General features: G+C 42.9%; 1 protein-coding gene across 1 annotated transcript in view; it reads right to left on the reverse strand.

Moving 5' to 3' along the window:
* LOC131238890 (uncharacterized) overlaps positions 1-9,408 on the reverse strand; it is a 35,018-nt gene that overhangs the window by 12,223 nt on the left and 13,387 nt on the right. Inside the window, exons 2-3 of the mRNA XM_058236479.1 lie at positions 3,318-3,401; positions 3,089-3,239 (exon numbers count right to left, since the gene is read on the reverse strand). The gene's annotated coding sequence lies outside the window, so the exon portion shown is untranslated. The remainder of the gene's footprint in view (positions 1-3,088; positions 3,240-3,317; positions 3,402-9,408) is intronic.

The following is a 9,408-nucleotide window of genomic DNA, read 5'->3' on the forward strand; positions in this document are numbered from 1 at the left end:
GGGCTTCCTAACGTCATAATCAAAATAAGGAAAAAGAAATACTCAAAGCCATTGCAAACCCATTGTAATTTCAGTCACAACAGGCCATTAAAAACTAAAAATATTCCCATAATAAAATTAAATCAAAAACCCCTTCAATCTAAACAAAACGCACAAGCAACAAGTTCTCCCATCACGCTACAAGCTTCACCTCTTAGCCCTAGCTAAGAGGTTTAGCCCAACATGATCGGGCTTGATCTCTCACCTAATAATAAATAAATAAAAATTAAAAAATTAAAACTTAAAAAAACAAACTCTCTATGTAGACGTCCAGCCCCAAGCCTTAGATCCCTCCCCTTTCTCCTTTCTTCACTTCGATCCTTGGCCTCCTCATGTGCTTCTCCTCTTATACTCTTCTGTAGGTCGGCTCGAGTCCAAGAACTTCATGCGAAAGTTCCCTTACGCAGCCCAGTAATGTGCGAAAGAGCCATGCGAAACTACTCACCTTCTGGAGAAGAATTCCGGCGCGAAATCAATTCATCTCTTGATTCTGATATCTTGGCTAGGGTTATGGCCACCTGTTGTAACATATGTACGGTCCAGATCATGGATCCGACCATCAATACGATCGCACAATGGCCCACGAAAGTCGTTTGCGTCTGGCCGTGCGTAATGCGTAAATCTTACGCTGTTGAAGTCGGTGGGCCCAGGATTGATGTCAGACGAGAAATCCGACCTGTCCATGGAATTCCTTTTGAAATTTCAGTCGAGAAGGAGTATTTTTTCTCAGGTTTAGTGCAGCCCATCAATTGAAACAGTTCCTCCGTCTATCTTCCGTTCGGACGATCAAAAACCGATCTCCGATGCATTCTGAAATCTATCCACCTAGGCCTAAGTGAGAGGAGCGGTTTGAGTCTCATAAACGGTTCAGATCTGACCGTTGATGCACGGTGTTGGCCCAAAGAGATCGGCCGCAAGTCCCTGTTCAAGCTTCCGCAGCAGAGACCGAAACGGAAGGCTCTGATGAGAGTTGGTGGGGTCCACGTACTTGGTATCTTCGAAATCCACTGCGTCAATTGTCTTTACAACAAAATTTCAGCTAGATGTGTCCGGCTTTGGAATGTTATGGATGCGGCCAAGGTGGTAATCACGCTGCAATCAGTGCAGGGCTGTCCGTTTGTGACCGTTGAAACCAGCATGTATGGGTGCATGGGTATATAATATCAACATGGGTTTGGGTAAATCGAACCCCTCTGCATGATGGACGGCTCAGATTGAGCATTTGGACCATGATGATGGCCCACTGAGATCATCCGCAGGCTCTGTTCATACCAGAAACAGAGTTCTGTTTGTTTTGAAGAAGAGACGTCCCTGTTGCCATGCACTCTTAGTGCAAAAAGTGTACTATGTACACTGTACAATGATTATGAGAAATCCACACCATCCATCTTGTTCCCCATTTCATTTGAGCCGTGGGGGCCGAAGTTAAAGCGTATCTAGATAGCGGGTGGGCCCTAAATCATGATTTTATGGACTGATCTGTTAGTTCAGCCACTTTCACGAGGATCCAATGGCTGAAATTTGACGTGTACGGTTAGTTCTTGGTCCTCGAGCCATGTATAAAGTTTCGAGCCAAACAGATGATGGAAACCCAGTGATCTTGCATTCTGGCTGACTTTCAGGCCACTTGAGCTTCAGTTTCTCAATTTTCTCGGACCCCTGGCATGTAATTTCTTGGATCTTTGTCCCCTGGAGTCCGTCCCTTGCCTTGGTGCATTCTGAACGTTAAATCCATGCTTTTAGCATCCTTTTTCAGTCCATGCTCATAAATACACCTTGCATCACAAACACGATTAAACTGGTGCATTAAATAGTATCATGTCCATAAATTCAGGTAATAATTGGGTCTGATATGCAATATTTGACCCTCAACAAGTTTATCAGTTGATGTTGGTAACAGTTGTTCTGTTGCTGTAGAAAATTTTGAGAAAACCTGCAATATGAGAAGTTGGCATTTACAGAGGCCCCAATAAAGCTAAATATTATAATGCACCACTAATACATGTATTTTTTGTAGTGAACCCATCTCGCTATAGATTAAGATGCCATCCAGCATGGCCCTGGCTTCAGCAATAGTGTTGCCCATTAGATGGATTTGTTTGATTCGAACAATTGACTATTTTTCATTCTAGTTGCCCATTAGATGCCCACCAGTCGGGTAGTTAGGACATCATTTTAATGTAAGTTTTAGTTTGCGACCCATCCAAACGCACTCCAAGAAATTTTAGTAGCAGCTCATCCATGGTTCAAAAACTTAAAAACTCGAATCCATCTACAATCTTGCTTAAAGATTCTTGATGTCTCCTCACACCTAATTTGCAAATGGCCACCATAGAATTGCACCAATTTCACCTTAATACTGACCCAATGAACCCACCATGTTGCACCTGGTTCATTCTATGTTCTCAACACCAACTTGAATTTCAGGTTATTAGAATATGATATTTAAACTAGGCTTTGGCCAGCTGTTTGGTGAATTTGTCTCCCTATATAATTCAACTTATTCCATTTTCGGCCAGCAACACGCCTTTTTTATGTTTATATATTGATGTTTTTTCATCAATTTTTCAAAAAAGATTTCTATACTGCTGGATTTTTCTTACTGCTGAAATTTGTCTTTCAGAATCAAATTTTGAGTCACTGGATGAATTTATCTTATATGTAAAATTTATCTCCCAAATTCAAATTAGAGCTTGGTGAAATTATCCCAACCTAGATCCTAAGTTGTTTAATTTTTTTTTCTACTAATCCATAGATAATACCATGTTGACTTTGAATCATCCAAGATCATATTTTTTCCCATTGAATTGTTCTCTACACACGTGCTAAATTTTAATTGAATTGTGACCATCATTCACGGTAAACTCGCTGGCTTTGCTGAACTTTCAGTGCTCACCATATGTGTTGGATCACAAAGCTCCAACTAGTAGAAGTTTTTATCAATATCTGAACCATATATATAAATAAAAAATGACAAAATATAGAAATTAAAGGCAAGAGAAAGGGAAAGAAAGCTCAGGAAAAGTCATCTTGCAACAAGGAAATTTACCTGTGTAAAATATGTAATCAACTGTGCTAATGAAATCTCCAGTGTAGTTTGTGAACTACGGTTCATTACTCATGGGATCCATTCTCCTTCTTTGTTTCTCCAAACCAATTCCAACTCCCACCATCCTTGCAAAGGATGAGTATGCACTGACCTGTAACAAACACATTGTCACGACCTGTGCAAAATAATTGGGTGGTTCAAGGGAAGTGGCAACAGGCTGAAGTTTTACCAATGGAAGTTGATGAGTTAATTTGTTTGCAGGATGCAAGATTCCAAGAGGGTCTACTATCAAGTCAGGATGTAACTCATCCACCTTCCCCAAGCCAGATGTTCATTCAACATTTGTGATGTAAAATTATACATTGTCAATTGCAGAGAATGCAAAGAAATCGACACTATGAATTGGAAAAATGAAAAATTGAAGATCATCTATTCTGAGATTCCACATAGAAAGCACACACCTTCCCAACAATCGATTTAATCCTCATAATGCTAATAGTTTTACATGTACTTCCATGAATGACTTTGGAACCTTTTCCATTCTTTATCAAATGATGGAAAGCTATTTCACCCAATGAACATTAAAATAAACTGAAAGAGATTACTTGATCATGGTCAAATCCAACAGTAAATAAAATATGCCACCAAATTTCATAGAATGGAATCATATACCTACTCTACACACAACAATACCTGTCACACCCCAGACTCGGTAATCAGACTCACAAGGAACCCGATGGCCGGTTCTGACCACAACAGCCTCCATAGTACCCCATTCTTGGCACCTAAGGCAGGTTCCGATACTAGGATCTTACAAGGAGGATTTTCATAACAATATAATCATTTCCAATACGAGCATACCCAAGATCACAACAAGTATATTTGAGAATAACAAGGCACACACCACAAAATCCACTAAGAATTTAAACTTTTACAAGCTTTTATAAGGTCCAAAAGGACATACATGAGATAATAGAAAAGGAGAGAAAAATCAGCAACACTGGAGTCCTTAAGTTCAACTCTACTCCAAGCTCTACCGCTACGACACCCACCCAGGATCACCTGCACGCATCAATCATACATAAGCTTATAGAAGCTTAGACGGTAGTGAAAGTGTGTGAAAATAGTGCACAGAAGAATGGAAGGAGGAAAAAGAAGAGAAACATGCTCAATGACAATATCACTAGCCTTACCAAGGCTTATCATGATACGATGCAATGAGTACCGGGCGCCATACTAAGGCAATGCATGAAATGGCTTATGCAGCCGGTGCGAATGCGATGCAAAGTAATGCTAGTGCTCATAACCAATCCACATATCAAGTACATTTCCAATCATAAGGAAATCACCAGGGTCCATTACACTATGGAATGACTGCCGCTCTACAGACCCGCACAGTCAAATGAGCATAAGAGACCTCACTACCTGCCTGTGGACAACCAATCACCAACAAGGCTCGACGGCAGCGAACCCATTTCATGATCTGGTCAGACTCAGCCTAATAATGCTCTCCCTCATAGGCGGATAAGGCCACATCCCTATCCAATCGACCACACGACAGTGGTAGTCGTGGCCTAAAGGTATAATGCCCTCGTGCGCTCCTGTTTCCACCTGGTCACTGCGTTAGAGTATATCCTTGGTACCATAGAAGTTTTGAAAATTTCACCCATGGGCATCCTATGCACCCAGTATGCTCAAGTATCATTTCCGATGTCCACACATATGGCCATCCATGAATATCCCTGTGGTGGCAAGGCCCTGATGAAGCAAGGGCGGTATCATTATGAAATGCGATGTCAATGCATGAGTCACACATACAGATCATGCACCAGCTTCATGCACCCAATATGCACAAGGGGAGAAACTTCATCCCTCTATGACCACCACACAATGCAATCAATACACACAGATGATGCATATGGGTCACGATGATATAAGTGAGTTGCCTGTAGAATATATTCCTCCTTCCTAAGGAGGGACAAGGTCTAGATATATAGACGAGTATTCTAAGGAGGAGTGAAGTCCTCTAGTGGGGGCCCAACACTTTTGGGTGACCCACGAGCTAAGAGAGTTATAAGGCCTTAATGGAGGAAACGGTCCTAGCCAAGTCCAAGGTTGGCCTTCAACCACCTATAGGGGCCCTATAGGCCTACCTTATGGCCACCAAGGAGGACATCTAACCTCAACTAGGTCCCAAAAGGTAGCCCACCATGCATAAAAAGTAAGGTTTAGGCCCAAGTAATCTATGGCCTAATGGGCTATACATAAAGCCCAACTCATAGGCAATATGGTGGGCCCTTAAGCAAGGTTTAGGCCTAACCATGAGGGTTGTAAATCCATATATTGTGGTGGTCTTCATGGGCAGCCCAGTAGTTCATCCATATAGGCAAATTTCACATTTAACATAAGTGAGTTGGGCCTCACTTTTTAGCCCAAGTATAGGGTTAATTTAGTGGGCAGCCAAGGACCCAACTACTTGTATATAGCCCCTAACCCATCACAATAGGTAGGAGAGTATAGGCCCAAAGGTCATTGGTCCTACTTAGAAGGTTCTAGTCCAAAAAGGCCTAAAGAACTAGTCAATTAACCACATACAACATTCTAATAAAAACCCAACTTGAGTGGGCCTCAGATGGGCCCTTATTAAACCCAAAAATACTGAAGGAAAAATGGCAAAATAACAGATTAATCCATCCTCAAATCTGGTGGGCCATGCTGCCCTAGAATAATTCTTATGGGTAGCAGTATTGGGCCCATTGCCAAATCCTAGCCCACCCATTTTCTTAGTTGGTTGGAACGCAACAATAAAATTGTTTTATAGTATATTTAATCCCTGATGGCCCACACACATCATTGTGGGTCCCACCAGATGAGAAGGGGATATACGACACTCACTTCAAGTGGGCCATGCCATTGGAATGCAGGCCCAGTAGCAGCCCAAGACAGAGATATCCCATATGTAGGCAGCTTTATGGGCCCGGGTATTTGGCCAGAAAAAACTCATCCCATGGGACCTAATTAGTGGCTACCAGAGGGGAGGATGGTCATGTCGCCTAAAGACCTCACATGAATGGATGGTGGGATATACAACACATTTAGGTGGGCTCATAAGGTACGCTGGAGGGCCAGCCAAGGCTGGACGCCCCAGCCTAGGTGTCCCTGCCTGATGGGCCACTCCAGGTCGTACTACGGGTATTAAAGGTGCCCAATGGCCCGAAAAATTTTTAAGATGGTCCGTCTATGGGTGGGACACACCTCCACAAAATTTTACAATTTTTGAATGGTTAAAAGTATTTTAATTAATTTAAATAAAACAGACTATCTAGAAAATCTGGTTAATCTGGACGTCCTGACGTGGTGGGCCGGTCCAGCCCTTGGCACGGTGTGCACAGGGGTCCGTTGACCCTAAATTTTATAGGTGGGTCCTACCATAGGTGGACCACCTTTATATAAATTTTCATGATTTTTGGATAATTAGAAGTACTTTATTTAAATTCAGAATTACAATCTGTCCAGAAATTTTGCTAAGTACAGAATTATGGATAGATCATGATTGAGCACCCAATGGGGTGGGCCCTGGATATCCAAAAATTGGGAAAAATAAATTTAAACCTTATCTCATATATGTACTACAATGTGGGGTCTACCAAAGTGACCCACCTGATCAGAAACTATTTTATAATTTTACATTTCCAAATTACAACCTTGCTGGAATTACAGCAGAAAACTCAGCAAGTACCCATATTGGCCCACCCTTCTGGGCACCCAAATGAGGCCAATTGGGGTTGGAATTTGGCATGCTTATAGGTGGGATACACATCTTTAAAAATTATATTTCACTTGATATACAATTTACCACCAAAAGACCCAAATCCTGGCCTCAAGTTGGCCCAAAAATCTGTCCAGACAGATTTAGACAGCAACATGTAATTGAAAGAATTAATATATAAACATTATTTGCTAGGGAATTTAACCCCAGGAATTTGTGTGGTGGACCACCCCAGTGGGTCCCACAAATGTCCAGACCTTCCCCTTCCTCAAGTACCCCTTGCATGTGTCCCATTTAGGTGGATCATGGGGCCACATATCTAAGGATGGACCGCTATGGGCGTCCAAGCTCCATGGTTGGTCTGGATTCTTGTTAGCCTACAAGGTGGGCCACATATGTAAGATCATAATTCTATCATAAAGGAAAAATAAAGAATTGGCCACAAGTGGAGGGGCTCTACCACATTGAGGCCCTCCCCTTCATCAATCACACCATACATTCCTTCTATTCATATGTTACAACAAAGATCCACCACATGAATGTCCTGGATTCAAGATCAATGGTTGGGATGCCATCTTAGTCATGATTTTAAGGTCTAGATGACCTATTATGCCATGAAATCTAAATAATCCTCCATGATGGGGGCCTAGAGAGGGAAAACCCCATGCATAGGCATGCATGCATCAAATAGGCCCTTTGGCCACATCTAAGGGATTATGTAGGATCTCCACCATTGATTGGTGGATCATACACTTCCCATATAACAAAAAGAGATCTAAGAACATGGAAATAAAAATCCTAAATCCTATGAGTACACCCACCTTAGATTTCTCCAAACTTGGATCTCCTAGCTCCTAGTGCACCAAGGGATCCATATCAATGGGTGAGATTGGATTTAGATGGTTAGATTTAGAGGATTAGAGGGGAAATGGGGCTGGAATGGAGGGAAGATGGGCTGGAATAATGGAGGGAAGTTGCTAGGGAAGAAGAGAAGAGAAAGAGAGAAATGAGAGGGAAAGAAAGAGAAACCTCTTTTAAGCTAAGTAATCATTTCTCTCTTGCCTTGGTTAGAGAAGAATGATGATTGCAATAGGGAGATACAACCAAAGTTATATGGTTAGTAGGTTTTCTAGGCTTGTGGGTAGTGTTTAGAGGTAGGTGGTGTAAGAATAGGAATTAGGTAGTGTGTCTGTGTGTAGTGTGTATTAGAAATAGTGCCAAGAGATGGGACTACCTAAAAATCCGTGCACACTATCCCTAGGTGGGCCACATGACCATGATCAAAGGCTAAAAATTAAATACACACAACTTATGATATATACATCGGATGGACACACAAGATGCGGCGTCGGAATCACAACAACGAAGTGGACAAGATGGCACAGGTTTCGGCTCGATTCGAGTTATGTCTACATGATTGGACTTAAGGATGACCGCAAACACTATCCAAGGGTCGCGGGTCACTTGGTTTGACCGGTAGGACCGCGAGACCAAGATGAACGAGATGCATACTCACACAAACCTATGCACACATGCGAATTCGGGTCGGGTCTCATAGGCGAGACCTTGAGATATACATGTCCCCGATTGCGAACTCGAGGGTCGACGCTAACGACCAGCAAAACTCTTTTGTCAGCTCTGAGCTGTGCGCATCCTCTGCCTAATAACATCGATAGCCTCTGACGTCTGCCCCACAAGCTCGGGACCTAAGAGACGACGCTCTCCTACCTTGGTCCAACAACTAGGAGATCTGCACGGTATGTCATAAAGTGCCTCAAAAAGAGTCATGCCGATAGTCACCTGATAGCTGTTGTTGTACGCGAACTCGGCAAGGCGCATATGCTCATCTCAACTCCCCGCAAAGTCGATCACACAAGCTCTAAGCATATCCTCAAGGATCTGATTGACCCTTTCGGTATGCCCATCTGTATATGGATGATAAGCGGTGCTGAGACATAAAGTGACCCCGAGCGCCTGTCGAAAACCCCTCCAAAACTGAGACGTAAATCTGGAGTCTCGGTCTGAAACGATTGAAACTGGGACGCCGTGCGTTCTCACTATCTCCTCAATGAACACCTTTGCAAGCCAATCCATAGAGCAGGAAGCACGCACTGGAATGAAATGAGCCTATTTTGTCAAACGATCACGATAACCCAGATGGTATCATGACCGCGCTGAGTGCTCGGCAAACCTGCGATGAAGTCCATCGATACATGCTCTCACTTCCACTCTGGAATGCTTAACCACTGTAAGGGAACAGGGGGTATCTGATGATCGGCCTTGACATACTGGCATGTGTCACACTTGGCCACAAAACTAGCAATTTGGTGCTTCATCCCCTGCCAAAAATACTACCTCCTCATATCATGATACATCTTCGTGGAGCCCAGGTGAATAGTAAGTCTCGATCAGTGTGCCTTGGTCATCAGATCATGACGCAACTCTAACATGTCTGGGACACATAATCGGCCTCTGAAGCGTAATCTACCATTGGAACCAATCTGTCAATCTGATTGCCCCACGGACGCGGCCTTTGCTCAGTACTCCTGAA

The sequence above is a fragment of the Magnolia sinica genome, chromosome 3 (assembly GCF_029962835.1).
Source record: "Magnolia sinica isolate HGM2019 chromosome 3, MsV1, whole genome shotgun sequence".
In the NCBI taxonomy this organism is placed as follows: Eukaryota; Viridiplantae; Streptophyta; class Magnoliopsida; order Magnoliales; family Magnoliaceae; genus Magnolia; species Magnolia sinica.